Below are 15789 nucleotides of genomic sequence, written 5' to 3'. Positions count from 1 at the left end.
TGGTGATAGAATGCTACCATTTTGTGTACCTAACTTTATTAATCAAAAGTTAAATCATGGTCTCTTTCTTCTTCATAAGGCTTGACACCTAATTACAAAGAACACTAAGCAACAACTTTATTTAAATTGAGAACTCATTAATATTTAAAAATACAATTGCAGTTTTTCATTGGATTGACCACAAATATGATAATAAATTAACCATTTAAACTGCTTTTCATATGTAAGTAAATGTCAACATCTACTAATATTACACTTAAATAAAAGAAACATTGTAAGGTTTTAGGAGTTAAGAACAGGATCAAAGTTGTATACGTGCATAAGACCTAGTAGCAATATTGGGTAACTAAATAGAGTTGCTTTTACAGAAAAACGTGTATTTTTAATTACCTTGCCGAGGATACATTCTGTGATTTCAGTTGTTATCAGTTGCTGTGAGTGATGACATGAAGTCCCATTGACTCCTCCAGTCACAATAGGCACCAACTGCCACGCTGTAATTCTACCATAAATTACATTCTCATAGTCTCCTGAAACTGCTCCATTTTCTCTGTGAGCTACATTCTTTCAGGGAGTGTAGTTCAGATACTACATCTGGCTCCTTGCCCTGGATGCTGACCAGTTTGCCTCTGTGACATTAACCTGGTGCCTGAGAGTCTGAGTGTCAAGAAGGTTGACTCATTTACAGTTTTCCATTATGTAGCTCTAACATTTTATATTGTTTCCTAAATAATAGATGCAGTAGAGCTGGCCTAGCCCTGATAAAAATGCAGCTATTCTCAGTGGCTTTGTAACAATGTTCTTCACTGTGACAATCAGGTATATGAATATATGTTTTCTTTATTTCCTTATTTTTTGTTTAACTGTAGCCTTAAAAGAAGACTGAAACGTGAACAATTAGAAAGGGTTCCCCTTTTTCCCCCCAATCTATCATGCTTTGAGCAAGTGAACAGGAAGTTATTCTACTTTGATATATTATCATCTATGGTATTTTATATAAATTAAGTCTAGTATACAAGTTTATTGCATACCAAACAGAAAGCTATAAAAAGATCAATGATTCTACAAACATACTGATACTTTTTTTCTATAGTGTATTAGTAAAAAAATGGTTATGAAATGTGACAAAGGTTTTAGCTAAACATATATCAGAAATTGGATCTATAAACTTATATATTTATGTATGTTTTTCTCTATATTAAATAAGTTTTAATTAGTCAAAAGGAAAAACAAAATCAATACAACAAAACAACAGCAAAACAGAAATACAGTGTAAAAAAGCAAATAGTGCTTTTGTTTGTTTTCATTTTAACCATGAAAATAACCATGTTCGGATAACTGAGCTAAGCATGTCTCTGTGTATATTCTCTAACTTGAACTGTGTTTCCTTGAATTAATTCTGAAAACAGGCATGTAAATATTAAGAAAATCCTGATATGACAACAGAATGTATAGAATTGTTGCCATGTTAGAAAAAAATATTAAGAATTCATGGAATATCATTTTTAAGGCTAACTTAAAAATATCAATACATATGGGGCGCCTGGGTGGCTCAGTCGGTTGAGCGTCTGACTTCAGCTCAGGTCACGATCTCGTGGTCCGTGAGTTCGAGCCCCGCATCGGCTCTGGGCTGATGGCTCAGAGCCTGGAGCCTGCTTCCGATTCTGTGTCTCCCTCTCTCTCTGCCCCTCCCCCCCCCCCCCCCCCCCCGTTCATGCTCTGTCTCTCTCTGTCTCAAAAATAAATTAAAAAAAAGTTAAAAAAATTAAAAAAAAATATCAATACATATTCTGTTGTCCAATCAGGATGAGTATGTATATATATATGAGAAATATGACACTGTTTCTTTGGCAGAAATATAATAGTGCTGTGTTAATGATGATTTTTAAAATTTTGGTAAATAATGTGGCATAGGTGGACAGGATGTTAAAGTATTTCAGTAATTCAACTAGAAGTTGACATATCTCTATGTGTGCTCCCCTCTAGTCATTACTTCCTATCACTATTGGAAAATGTGCTTGAATACAAGAAGCTATTTTTCAATAAGACATCCAGCTATCAACACTTACTCTATTGTAATTCAAAGTTCCTTTGTCTTTTAAGGAAATTGCTCTTAAATTATAGTCCTAGACCATCTCTAATAGCACAGTTACTAAAACTGATTTTTCATACATATTCATAACTAAAACCATAAAGACCATTGCAGATTTCAAAATGATGCATCAATCAATGTCATAGATATCTGCTTAGCAACTCAAAAAAGAGAAAGCATAGCCTAATATTTTCTTTGTAAAACACTTACTGTGCACTATTATGCAAAACATCAAAAACCAATTTGTCTTATGCATATATATATATAAAACTCAATATCACAAATTATACAAGGGTGATAAATAAAATGCTAAAAGAAAAAAATGCTTCATGAAACTCTCTGCCCTTCAAAGTTAACACTCTTTGAGGCAAGTAATAGAGTTCTGAAGGGAAAAACTAATATGGCCCTGAGCTAGGGTACTGTCGAACTTGATTTGTCCCAAAGTAGTAAGTGGTATTCTATATCTTCTCATGATCCCTCAGTAACACATTTTTCTCACCTAAGAACCCCAAAACCTCAACCTAATGTAGGAAATTTTAGATTAAAGAGTCTTCTATTGAGGCCTTATGGAAGAAATTGCTTAATATAAAATTGTTTACTTTTCTTTTCCAAGTAGAAAAAAAATAAAATGAAAATCCAGCATAATAGCACAAATAAGCAGTATGAAAGGAAAAGAGATACAGGTGTTTGACAAATAAACTTTAATCTTATCAATAACCCTATTAAAATATCAAGTGAAGTAACCTGATCATCTTATTAAATGACACTTTGAAAGTTCTTATTTTTGATTTTTATATCTATCATATTATATATTCAAGCATTGAAAAACTCAAAAGCTACTTTAATAATGTAAAAAAATATTAATACAAAAATCACTTCAAACCTTTATGAGTTATTTTCAGTAACTTTCTTCTTCTATCATAAACTGTATATAAGTTTTCATTATGGTAGACATAAATAATAATTAAGAATTCAAGAAATACATCATTTTAGAGCTAGCTGAATAATTTCAAAAGTTTAATAATTCCTACTCATTGTGTCAAGGCATATGGGAATGCATGTAATGTGCCTTGCTGGACATCTAAATTCCTTCAACTTTGCTCTATTCAAATATTTTCATTTTATTTACCTTACTTTTCCCTGATGGTTATAGATTTCCTTCCTTGCTCAACTAAGTTTCCAAGGCTAACTTTTCCAGCTTGTGTTTTCTTGTGTGTGTGTTGTTTTTTGTTTTGTTTTGTTTTTTTTAGTTCATTTATTTATTTTGAGAGAGAGAGAGAGAGAGAGAGAGGAGAAAACGAGCACAGGTAGGTCTAGGGAGAGAGAGAGATCCCAAGCAGGCTCCACACCATCAGTGCAGAGCCTGACGCGGGACGTAAATCCATGAACCGCGAGATCATCACCTGAGCAAAAATCAAGAGTTGGCTGCTTAACTGACTGAGCCACCCAGGTGCCCCACTAGCTTGTGTTTTTTTTTTTTTTTAACATATTCTTCTTTTTCAGCTTATTTGCTAGCCTTCAAACACTTCAAACCCCCCTTAGTTTAAAACCAAAAATCAATGAATACTATCACCACCACCACCATCATTGCCATCAATAATAAATCTACACTCCCATTTTCCTTGTCATCTAAGGACGGTGATCTTGAAACCAGTTCCTTATTTAGGATATATTTCTACCTGGAATGTTTTCCATCCTTTCATTCTTCAAGGCTCATCCTAAGTATAACTTTCTCTCTTATGTGGTCATATATTCTTTCATAAAGGATGCTCACACTAATAGTGACCTACAAACGCATGTCTAGCTTTTTTTTTTTATATTGCTAATGTCACAAACATATTCGCAAGGTCTTCTACACAAATCAATAAACATAGGAGGTGGCAAGAGTTTTAGAAATTAGCTCACATTCATTTTACAGAAAAGAAATTCCAGAGTCTGAAAAATGAAGTAAATTTCCTCAAATCGTGCAACTAATCAGGTTGAGTTAAAATTTGAACTCATGCTTTCTGACGTGCAGGATTTTTTTTTTCATAACACCACTTTATTTTTTTTCCATGTGTTAAATGACGTATCTTAGATCACGCACAAATTACACCATAATATGCATTTGTTATGATATCTTATAGACTTAAATGGTAGTCAAAAATATATATAAAAGAGGTTTTTCCATGGAGGTAGAGATATCCTTTCCATGACTTTGCAGACCCTTTACCTTAACCTCAATTTGGAAACTCTATCAATGAGACACACAGTCAATTTGTCAATTTATCAATTTTAAGTTTCTCAATTTCAATCACAAATAAGATTTCCTCCTATCAGAATGTATCACAGCTGAGTATTCAATACCTCTAAAAATGTAAAATAGTGTGATCAGTAAAAGCTATACCATCATTTTGCCTATAATATTTTCACTTGTTTATTCAAAATTGTTCTGAAAATTGTTAATATGATTTTCCATATTAAAGTGGCATTTGACTCACTGTTGGAAAAAATTCTTATGGTAGAACTATGATACAAAGTTTTTCTTTCATATTATAGTCATTAATTTTCCAAAGACATTTGGACAATTAGAATAAGAACCCAGACACTAGTACATATGAACTTTGCTAATAATGTTAGGTAACGTATGATGATTAAAAAGAGAACTATAGTATTTCTGATGTAAAATCCTATGTATTCAGCAGTGTCAATGTTTACAGATCAAATCCATTTTAAATGCAACCACCCATCTGCTATGACATATAACTAAATTGTGTATATCTGTACAAAGATGTGCATATATATAATTCACATATACATAAACATCAAATGCTGAGAATTCCCATTAGACGTGCCCCCACCCCCACACACTTGGGGAATCTCAACTCAACAGATTCTGAGACAAATACATTTCATACATCTGTCCTTTCCTCGTGCACGACATAGAGGAAGTTTAGGTGAAATGACTGCAGAAAATAAAAATATCCAAAAGAATTAAACTCACTCCTGAAGGAATGCCTATGCAGTTGGGTAAAGGGTGATATTTGAAAGGAATGGTTCATTTTAACTAAGAGGACACAATGTCTGAATATAGAACATACTTATAATCGTGTTCAGATTTGTGCCAGGTTTTTAAAATCTAATATTGCGGTTCTAATGTGCAATGGCTAACAATTGTAAAAATGTTTATATCAACTTATAAGTGAATACAATGTCATTTTGCTTTTTGAATTTATTTTATAAGTCATCATACTTCACAAAACATTCTAGTTCTATCGTGTTCCGTTTGCTTATTTCCACATTTGTAACTTGTCCAAACTGCTTATTCAGTTCAAAAATTTCCATTATTATGTCCATTCTCAACATTTCAAAGTTTTTGAGCTGAGAGTTTAAAATCAATCTCTCTCTTGTCTTTCTTTACTCCCTCTATGTCTTTGTCTTTCTGTCTGTCTCCCTCTAAAGAAAGACACATAATGCTATCCGTTTCCTGTTGTGAGTACTACAATAGTTTTAGTACTAGGGATAGTAAGGTCCTGTTACGTAATACTGCAAGAACCTAGTACTGTTTCATGTCTCCACACCTCTTTAAAATAACTCGGGCAGCAGTGAGAAAAGAATGGTCCTTACAAATTACAAATACATGAATTACTTCTCTATCTATTAGCTCAACTGCAGAAACCAAACACAAAGAGGATATCCTAATTTCTACTGTCAAAAACTGCTCAGGGTCTGAGCTTCTATCCCACTTACAAGCTAATAAGCTAGTTTGTTACTGTTCATGGACACTGGGAGAAGACGTGTGACTGCTGAGTGAGAGACAAAAGTTGTAGGTCCCAGCAAGGGCAGGAGCTAGAGCATCATAATAGTTTATGCCAGTGCCACCTGTCCCCCAAGAGGTCCCCTCCGTAGAGGTGATACAAAGGGCCCATTAAGCATGCTTGGAGATGTCATAGGCTATTTTAAGGATTTTGCGCTTGTTTTTGTGGTAGGTAAATGCAAGACTGGTTTTTGAGTTGGAATTGGGGGGGGGGCGCTTACCTCATTTATTGAGTTTACTCGCTGTAAGCACAACCATAAGAAATGTTCTAGGGGTGGTCAGGTACTTACAGACTTGCTATGTCTATCTGCTATGCCTATCAAGGTCCCTGGAAGCTGCCTCTCTGAACCTTTCTTTGTTAATTTCTATTAGATTTTAATTAAGATTCAAATCTATAAATTCTTACGATCATGAAATTCAAGATAAATTTGGGTCTTTGAGCTGGCATGAAAAAGGTTGAGAAACTTTAAGGAATAAGAAACTCAAACTATTCCCCTGATAATTCACCATTATTGGGGTACTGAAAATTAGGCATAATTTTTATCCTAAGTTAGAAGAGAAAAATACTAAGGTAGGCTTGACAGGTTATTATCAGGAAAGAGTTTTGTTGGTACCATTCTGAATTCAAAGAAAAGAAATGTTTCCAATATCCCTAGTGCATATTAACTCATAATGCTGTAGGCCATGGTCAGAAGATGACTAAAGCTATGGCTTATTAAATAGTTTTTTAAATGGTTCTAAAAATTGAGGTATAAATAAGTATTTTTATGTGCTTGTCCTTTAGAAAGGTGAGGAGTAGACATTTGTCTTTTTAATAGTCTATTATTGCAGTCTAATTCATTAGAAATATGTGTGTGTGCATATGTATTTTTTTCCTAAAGTAATACTATTTTTATTCTCTTACTGAAGAATTTAAACAGCTTAACATTACCTTAAGGCAGCACTATTTTCTTATGCCATTTTCTACCATGACACTAAAACAGAGTAAATTAACTTTATTCAACCCTTGTGTCTTTAAAAGGATAATGATTTCATCTAGTTAAAGCTGTCCTGGGCAACTTTGTTTATTTCAGGGAAGAAATTGCCTGCTCACTCATGATAAGACAATTTGTCACCTTGGAAATTAAATTACCCACCCCTTTTTACCTTGAGGAGTTGTGCTATATAATACCTACTTGTCTTCTACTAACTTTATATCAGAATGTGCCCAATTCTACAAGAACATGTGTTGTATAATCAAAGACAATTTACGGGAAGCCTAAATAGAATATAAATCCTGCTTCCTAATCTAAATTGAACATGATAGATATATAGAGAATGCTTATTGAATCTCAAAAGAATTATCCAATTGATAGGATCTTGTACAATTAATATTTGTTTCTCTAAGAGAAAAAACTGTCTTTGTGACATTAAATAAGAAAGAGAGACATAGGAGTTGTTTTCTTGAATGGACATGCTAGAGATCAAGCTGTAAATACTTCCAAGTTAAAAAAAAATAGGCTTCTTGTTACTTGGTGAATATTAGAGCCTTAAATATCCCTGGTTTCCTTAAAATTTAGAGATTTAGATAGGGAAATACTTATGATTGCCCGTATTTTTTTTCTTTTCTTTTATTTTCTAAAATAAAAACATAAACATCTTTGATCATATTGCTCTCAAAATTTGTTGCAAAAATAGATTTACAGAGAACAATCTTTTAGCTATAAAGTGTTTTTTAATGGTCTAAACAAGCAAATAGGTAAGGAGTTAAGTGAATTATTTTATCCTTTTTCTGTGAGTGGTACTGTTTTAAAGAGTATGGAGAGGAAATCTCTGTGACTGACAGATGATGAGAGTCAGGAAGTAACTAAAAGATTAAGAGTGAACTTTAAGTCCATTTTTTATATGATGGTGTTCTGGGCTGAACTGTGCCCTTCCAAAATTCATATGTTAAAATCCTAACTTCCAGTACCTCAGTGTGTAACCTTATTTGGAAATAGAGTCATTGCAGATATAATTATTTAAGTTAAGATGAAGTCATACTGGAGTAGGGTGGGCAGCTGATCCAATACAACCGATGTCCTTCTATAAAGAAGAAATTTGGACATAGACATGCACACAGGAAGAATGCTATGTGATCTGCTTAACAAGCTAAGAAATGCCAAAGATTGCCAACAGATCACAAGAAACTAGGAGAGAGGGCTGGACCAGATTCTCCATCAGAGCCCTCAGAAAACAAAAACAAAAACAAAAATATCCTACCAATACTTTGATCTTGCACTTTGAGCCTCCAGGACACTGAGACAATACATTTCTTGTGTTAAAGAAGAAGTACCAGTTTGTGGTACCCAGTTTGTGGTACTTTGTTACAGCAGCCCTATCTAACTAGTAAAAGTAGCAATTGCTTTCTCTTTGGGGAAAAATTAATTATTAATGTCATATTTGTATTTCATTTTTCAGGTGATATAGTTCTTCACATACATTGCTACACATGATTCTCGGAATAATTTTTTGAGGTTTTCAAGTTGGGTATACTTATCCTTATTTCACACAGAATTAAATTGTTAGTCTGACAATTTAAGAGGACTGCCAAAGTAACAGGATTAATCAAAACTGCAGGAAGGACTGTAAAGTAGGTTGCAACCTCACACTCTATGTTATTTCTTAATCCAAACAGGTAACATATATTTTTTAGTATAAGTGTCTTTTGCGTTTCTTTGTTCCTTTTCCTAGATCAGAGAGAAACTCCCATTGTATACCTAGTGTCCGCTTCTAAGGAGATACTGGTAGGGCAAAATAAGGTGACATGATTGTTTAAGCATCATGGCAATGATTTTTTTCTCTTTAGATTAAAATCTGGCATTCTAACTAAAATTGCAAAGTGGAAAAAAGAAAGGAAAATCAAGAAAGATTCTTAACTGTGGACAACAAACTGATGGTTCCCAGAGGGGAGGTAGATGTGGGGATGGATAAAATAGTTGATGGGAATTAAGGAGTGCACTTGTGATGAGCACAGGGTGATGTATGGAAGTGTTAAATTACTGTATTGCAATCTGAACCTAATATTACATTGTACATTAACTAACTGGAATTTAAATAAAAATTTTTTTTCAACGTTTTTTTGTTTTTTTTTTTTTTTTTTTTTTTTTTTATTAATTTTTGGGACAGAGAGAGACAGAGCATGAACAGGGGAGGGGCAGAGAGAGAGGGAGACACAGAATCGGAAACAGGCTCCAGGCTCCGAGCCATCAGCCCAGAGCCAGACGCGGGGCTCGAACTCACGGACCGCGAGATCTTGACCTGGCTGAAGTCGGACGCTTAACCGACTGCGCCACCCAGGCGCCCCTAAATAAAAATTTTTAAAAAGTAAAATAAAAAAATGAAAAAAATAAAATTTCCAATATATCTCACATTCTGGGAAATGTAAAAGCAAATAATAAGAGGGTCTGAGTGACCTTTCCCCCTCAGCTGTTATATTTCACTTCCTAGTCAGTGTAGTAGAAAAACATTTAAATAGGAAACACAAGTTTTATGCTAAGAGGAAATTGCTCTCTGCAGTCTGGAAAACCACGTTTCCGAGATACAAGGCTGAGACAGTGTTTGTATTTGTGGCAAATTCAAAAAGGAAGATTCCCTGTGAAGATCAGTCTTGGTAGAGGGTTGAACTCTCCTTGTGACCACTCTTTATTACATTTTCCCCCAAAATGACCACAGAGTATCCTGCATAAATATTTCTATACATGAGTTTTAAATATTCTATATTCAGAAATTTCAGGAATTCATCTTGGCAGCTTTTATGCTTATGTAAAGAAAGGAGAAAGGATAGGAATCCTTTAAGAAAGGACAGGAGATGTTAAATAAGATAACTTATTACCTGGTAACTGGAAGATGCCCATTGGATTTAACAACATAGTGATCACTGATAAACAAGAACAGTGTCCATGGCATGGTCAGGATGAGAGAAGGAAGAGAAAAATAAATCCCCTTTTTAAAGTCGACTGTAAAGGAAAAAAAAAAAAAGTCATATACCTGTGGTTGGAAAGGACTTTTTATTACTTTTACTAACATATTGCTTGAGGGTCAAATAATTTCTTTATAAACTGAATAAATATATTCCTACCCTGTTTCAAAGTATATATTAAGTGAAAGAGGTTTATTTTCTGCATCCGGGTGAAAAAAATAAAGGAGAACTGTGATATGGAAGACAATTTGGTCGACCTTTTCCCTACCGTAATCTTGACTTCCACCATTAAATTTATAAGAAAGGAAAAACTAGCCTCCAAAAAGTTAAATGTTGGCTTCAAGGCCACACAATTAACTCGGATCATTATATATTATAGAATGCTTCATGTTTCACGATTAAAACTGCCAAACTTTTCTAAATGTTTTCATGTTTTTGCTGAGTTAAAATTTAATGATGTGATAAATTTTCATTTGCCACCATCTCTAAGACACTTTATCAACAATGATTCTCAGGTCTTTTGACAAAGTTAGGTGATCTATTCCTGGATGGTGTTATTTTCAGGGAAAAAAGATATATACATATGTATGTACATACATATATATCTGTAAGTGTAAGTTATTTTTTAAAAATTCAAAACTTTTTTGTAATTTTTTAAATGTTTATTCATTTTTGAGAGACAGACACAGCTAGTGGGGGAGGGGCAGACAGAGAGGGAGTCACAGAATCTGAAGCGGGCTCCAGGCTCTGAGCTGTCAGCACAGAGTCTGATGTGGGGCTCGAACCCACCAACTGAGAGATCATGACCTGAGCTGAAGTCGGACACTCAGCCAACTGAGCCACCCAGATGCCCCTCAAAACTGTCTTAAAGACCATATTTATTTTCATTTCTCTTAATTTTCAGAGACTTTGAGCCTGTTTCCAGTTCACGGTTTTTGTTTGGTTGGTTGTTTTGTCCTGTTTCACCTTTTATTCTATTCAGAAGAATCATTTATTCTTCTTTCTCCAGACAAATAATCTTGTTGTTTGACTTTTACTTTTTAACTTTGAAATTTCCTGTTCTCCAAAATATTATTTGTCAACATCCTTATGTCTTAAAAAAAAATGTAGGGATGCCTGGGTGGCTCAGTTGGTTAAGCGTCTGGCTTGGGCTCAGGTCATGATCTCGTGGTTCGTGAGTTCAAGCCCTGCATCAGGCTCTGTGTTTGCATCTCGGAGCCTGGAGGCTGCTTCGGATTGTGTGTCTCTTTCTCTCTCTGTTCCTCCTCTGCTCACGCTCTGTTTCTCTCTCTCTCTCTCAAAAATAAATAAAGATTTTAAAAAATTAAAAAAAAATATTTAAGTGCTTATTTATTTTTTAGAGAGCGAGCAAAAGTGAGCAGGGTAGGGGCAGAGAATCCACAGGGCCCAATGCAGGAATCAAACTCACAAACTGTGAGACTGTGGCCTCAGCCAAAGTAGGACGCTTAACCAACTGAGCCACCCAGATGCCCCAACATCCATGTGTCTTTTTAAAAACAAGTGTAGTAACCATCTTAAATGAAATTTGGCAGCTATGTCTTCCTTCATAGTCTCTGTTCTCCCCCAGAAACTTTTAGAAACTTGTAGAATATATACCAAAAATTGTGCTATTCTTTCTAAAATGTCCTTATGAAAAAATGTATAACAAAGGTAGTCTCTTTTGCATTCAGAAAAATAATTATAATATTTTTTTCCCTAAGTTGGAATGGAGAACTTGACTCCTTCTATTTATATGGCTTTTTTTCTAACCTGACTCATTAATTTGAATTATACTTTACCAAACTTCTTCAGCAATATCATTATGTTAAAGGCTCGAAACTTGAACATAAACCTAGTATTATCTGTAAAAGTATGATTTTTTTCTTATCTTACCAGTTAATAAAGTTTTGTTTAACACTTAATTATTAGCAGTATTATATATTTTGAAGACTTTATAGTACTTCTAAATTGCTTCAATTTATGAATATAAATATTAATAAAGGTTTTATAGATTGTTACACTTCTATATGCCTTTGTGTCTGGTTATGTCTATTATCACACTCTATGATCAGGATTTTCATGAGTTTGAAGAATTCTGGGATGCTTTTTGTCTAAAAATTAATCACTATCATGGAAATCTTTAGCAAATGTGAGTATTCACCTCTAGAGAGTTTTATAGTATGCATTCACTATGCTCTAATTTGTAAGACAATCGTAAAAAAAAATTCCCAAGATACTGTAAATTTATGTATTACGTTTTGAAAATAAACAAAAAACTTTTTTTTAGCTTGTCAGCTTTAAGCTATATTCTAAAACCACACTTTATTTGAGATGATTGATTATGGAAATTTAGTACACACATATGTATGAAATTTAACATCATATTATGTTCCATGTTTTTCATATCTCGACATGATTTATTACTTTGAAGCAGCTGATGCATCTAGCTGTATGTGCTCAAACTAAGATTCCTTTTGCTAATGGAGTTATATCAAGTCTTATTAAAGTTTCATGCTAATGTTATTTCAATAGGATTTTAATATTACTTAAATAGAATTAAAAAAAATACTACCAAATCTCCCCAAAGAACAACTTCTGTTGGAAAAAAATAAACATCAACAAGCTACTGCTGTTGAAGTAAAAATGACATAAGGTTACAATTACGTTCTATAATCATTGCTTACTCCTTCATCTCTACAGGTTAGATATAAGTACTAAGCACATTTAACAAAAATAGCAAGAAAACAATTTAGCTTCCCTCCCTCAGTTTAAAAATACTAAACAAACAACAATCCATTATTTTATAGAATTTAAAGTAAGAAAGAGAGCCTAAATTTTTCACACATTTTCCAAACTTTCCACAATCTTTCTGTTAATTTAAAAAACATCCTTTCTTCTAAATATTAGCAAACTCTCAAATAAACATGATGTAGATGCTGCATGGTTTTGTAGATTTCACTGATTAGTACTAAATAATTATTTTTTAATTGTCAAAAGAGTCTTTTTTAACCTATAACTCACAAAAATTTTTCTAACTTTTAACATTTTAAGTTTCTATATTACGTGTTTCAATACTATTGTTATCACCAAAATTTAAAAAAAAAATTAAATCCATAAACCTACACTTCATTCAGTATTTCATTACCAGAAAATAATTAATACATGCTATTTAAATGTATTACATTACAATTTTAGGCAATTCTTTGTGCATATCCTTGTGTAATAATCTTGATCTAGTTTCAGAAAATACGATGTGACTTACACATATCTTATAAAAAACATTATTTTATTATTTTAACATATGTTACTACAAAAAAACTTTAAGAATAAAACAATAATAAAAAATAATTTGTTATTACCTCAACATGTTTCATTAGAAAGCACATACTTTAAGATTAGTTGATGATATTTGAGTTGATGATAATCTCTAATTATTTTAAGGCAGATACCTTGAGAAACTTTCAAAGCATAATTTACTTTGAAAACTACCTCTTTACCTATAGGAAAAAGTTACACTTAAATCTTCCGTCTATCAATATAATTCCACATTTCTTTACAGGGATTCTATAAATAATTGGATTAAGTAAATTAGCAGAATCAAAACGTAATTAACACTGTAATATATTTAATTTCCCTCAATTATGCCATGTTGTTATTCTAAAACTTTGACGTATTGAAAATTTATTGATTTCTGTAATTATTTGGGAAACACTTTTTAAAAAACATGTAGAATTGGAATATATTATTTATAAATTTACCAGAATTTGAGCTTATAATTTGATACATTTTATGATTCTCAAAATTTTTTGCTAATTACACTATTTCTTCAAAGTTAGGAATTTGACAAGTTTCTTATATGGCTAAATTCCTTAGTAGATCATGATTAATCTTTTAATAACTTTTAATGGCCTTATATGATTGTCCAAGAGGATAAAAAATAAAAGAAAATGAGGTAGTTTTTAAGAGCTAATAATTTACATGATATAATAATGCCTAATGTTTATTAATTATGTCCATTTTTAATTTTTTTTAATGTTTATCTATGAAAGAGAGAGAGAGCACTAGTGGAGGAGGTGCAGACAGAGAGAGAGAGGGAGACACAGAATCCGAAGCAGGCTCCAGGTTCTGAACTGTCAACACAAAGTCCGATGTGGGGCTCGAACCACAAACTGCAAGATCAGGAACTGAGCCAAAGTTGGACACTTAACCAACTGACCCACCCTGGCACCCCTAATTATGCCTAATGTTTGATGATTAATAATGTTTAATGCTTATTAAGTGTTTACCATTGCCAAGAACTATCCTGTTGTATATAAACCGTCTCATTTAATCCTCATAATAATGCTATGAGATAGGTACTATTATGGTCATGATTTTACAGATGAAGATTCTGAAGCAACCAGTGATGAAATGAGTTATCAAAATTTATACCATGAAATTAAAGCCAGAATTTGAAACTTTACATAATGATCTCATATTTGAAACTTTTTTTTAAAACTTTTTAATGTTCATTTATTTTTTAGAGAGAGAGACAGGGCACAAGCTAAGAGAGAGAGGGAGAGACAGAATCCGAAGCAAACTCAAGGCTCTGAGCTGTCAGCACAGAGCCTGACGCGGGGCTCTAACTCACAAACCGTGAGATCATGACCTGAGCCGAAGTCTGACATTTAATCAACTGAGTCACCAGGTGCCCCTCATGGCTGAGTCTTTTAATCACAAACATGAATGTAAATATAAGAAAGGCCTAAAGCTAAGTACAACTATCAAAATGTTTCAATGGAATAACTAGTGAACAAATGGCAGATTTTTCTTTTCGTAGATTGTTTCGTATAACTGTTCCTGGAGAAAGATTTGACAGGAATGCTAACGCAGACAGAAATAATAAGTTAAACAATACACATTAACACATGAAGTGCATATTACCACTCATTGCTTTTTGTAACTAGAACATACACCCTGAAAATGGTACAAGCAAGAATCAAGACCATTATATGTTTGTAGTCAAAGTGTGTTCCACTTAAACGAATACAAAAAGGAATAAAATTAATTGTAAATAAAATGAGAAATCATTGAAGACTTTAAAATTTGTATAAATAAATGGTGTTTGGCTGTCTTAATTTTTTTGCATTTATTACATTGTATGAGAAAAAATAAAATTAAAAAGGTACAAACTTGATATTAAACAATTAAGCATCAGTGATGGGATCCACTTGGGCCCACAAAAGTAGTATGAAGATTATTTTAAAATGAAACATCTGAAGAAATAGCAGCCATACACACACACATATATACAAATCCTTTTGCTAACTTAAACAAGCCTCTAAAAGAGCTATCATAAATTCTTTCTCCAGGAGGTTTACAGCCAGAAAGGGGACGGGACACTGGTACCTGCATGAGAAATTACGTACACAAAATTTTCCATACCTTCCACTTGGTTCTCCCCCATTGTTACTCATTAGTTTCCTGCTATTTCACTTCCCTTGAAGTCTCAACCCCCCTTCTTATTAAGATGATAAATCAACCATTATCTCTAGCTGTCCAGGGAGCCACTTCTTTGTACACTCACATGGACATGAATAAACTTTGTGTTTTCTCTTGTTAATATGTCCTTTGAATTTTGACAGTTAATTCAAAGGCCCCAATCACTGAACCCAAGTGGGTACATGAAAAAGTTTTTAATTCCTTCCAACATCACACTGATGGAAATTAAGTAGTAAACATAAGTTTTTTTTTTTCATCCTTTCTTACAAGTAAGATGCATTGATTCTCACTTTACACAGAATAGCATATAGTGTAGAAACACTACAATAATTTTCAATATTCCTTGGCAATTAGGCAAATAGATTGACGAATTAATTGATAATTAGCTTTGGAAACTGTGTTTCCCAAACAAAGGATTTTTCCCCCGCTCCATGCCTGTAATATTCAGGGATAAATAGAAACCCAAATATCTCACTAATT

The 15789-nt window shown here is 33.2% G+C and overlaps 1 pseudogene; it reads right to left on the bottom strand.

Moving 5' to 3' along the window:
- Window positions 1-15131: 15131 nt before the first annotated feature.
- The window catches only part of LOC132693007 (exportin-4-like), a 31974-nt pseudogene continuing 31316 nt past the window's right edge, over window positions 15132-15789 (bottom strand).

Source organism: Panthera onca, chromosome B1, assembly GCF_046562875.1.
Source record: "Panthera onca isolate mPanOnc1 chromosome B1, mPanOnc1 haplotype 2, whole genome shotgun sequence".
Lineage (NCBI taxonomy): Eukaryota > Metazoa > Chordata > Mammalia > Carnivora > Felidae > Panthera > Panthera onca.
This window is presented reverse-complemented; position numbering and strand designations above follow the sequence as displayed.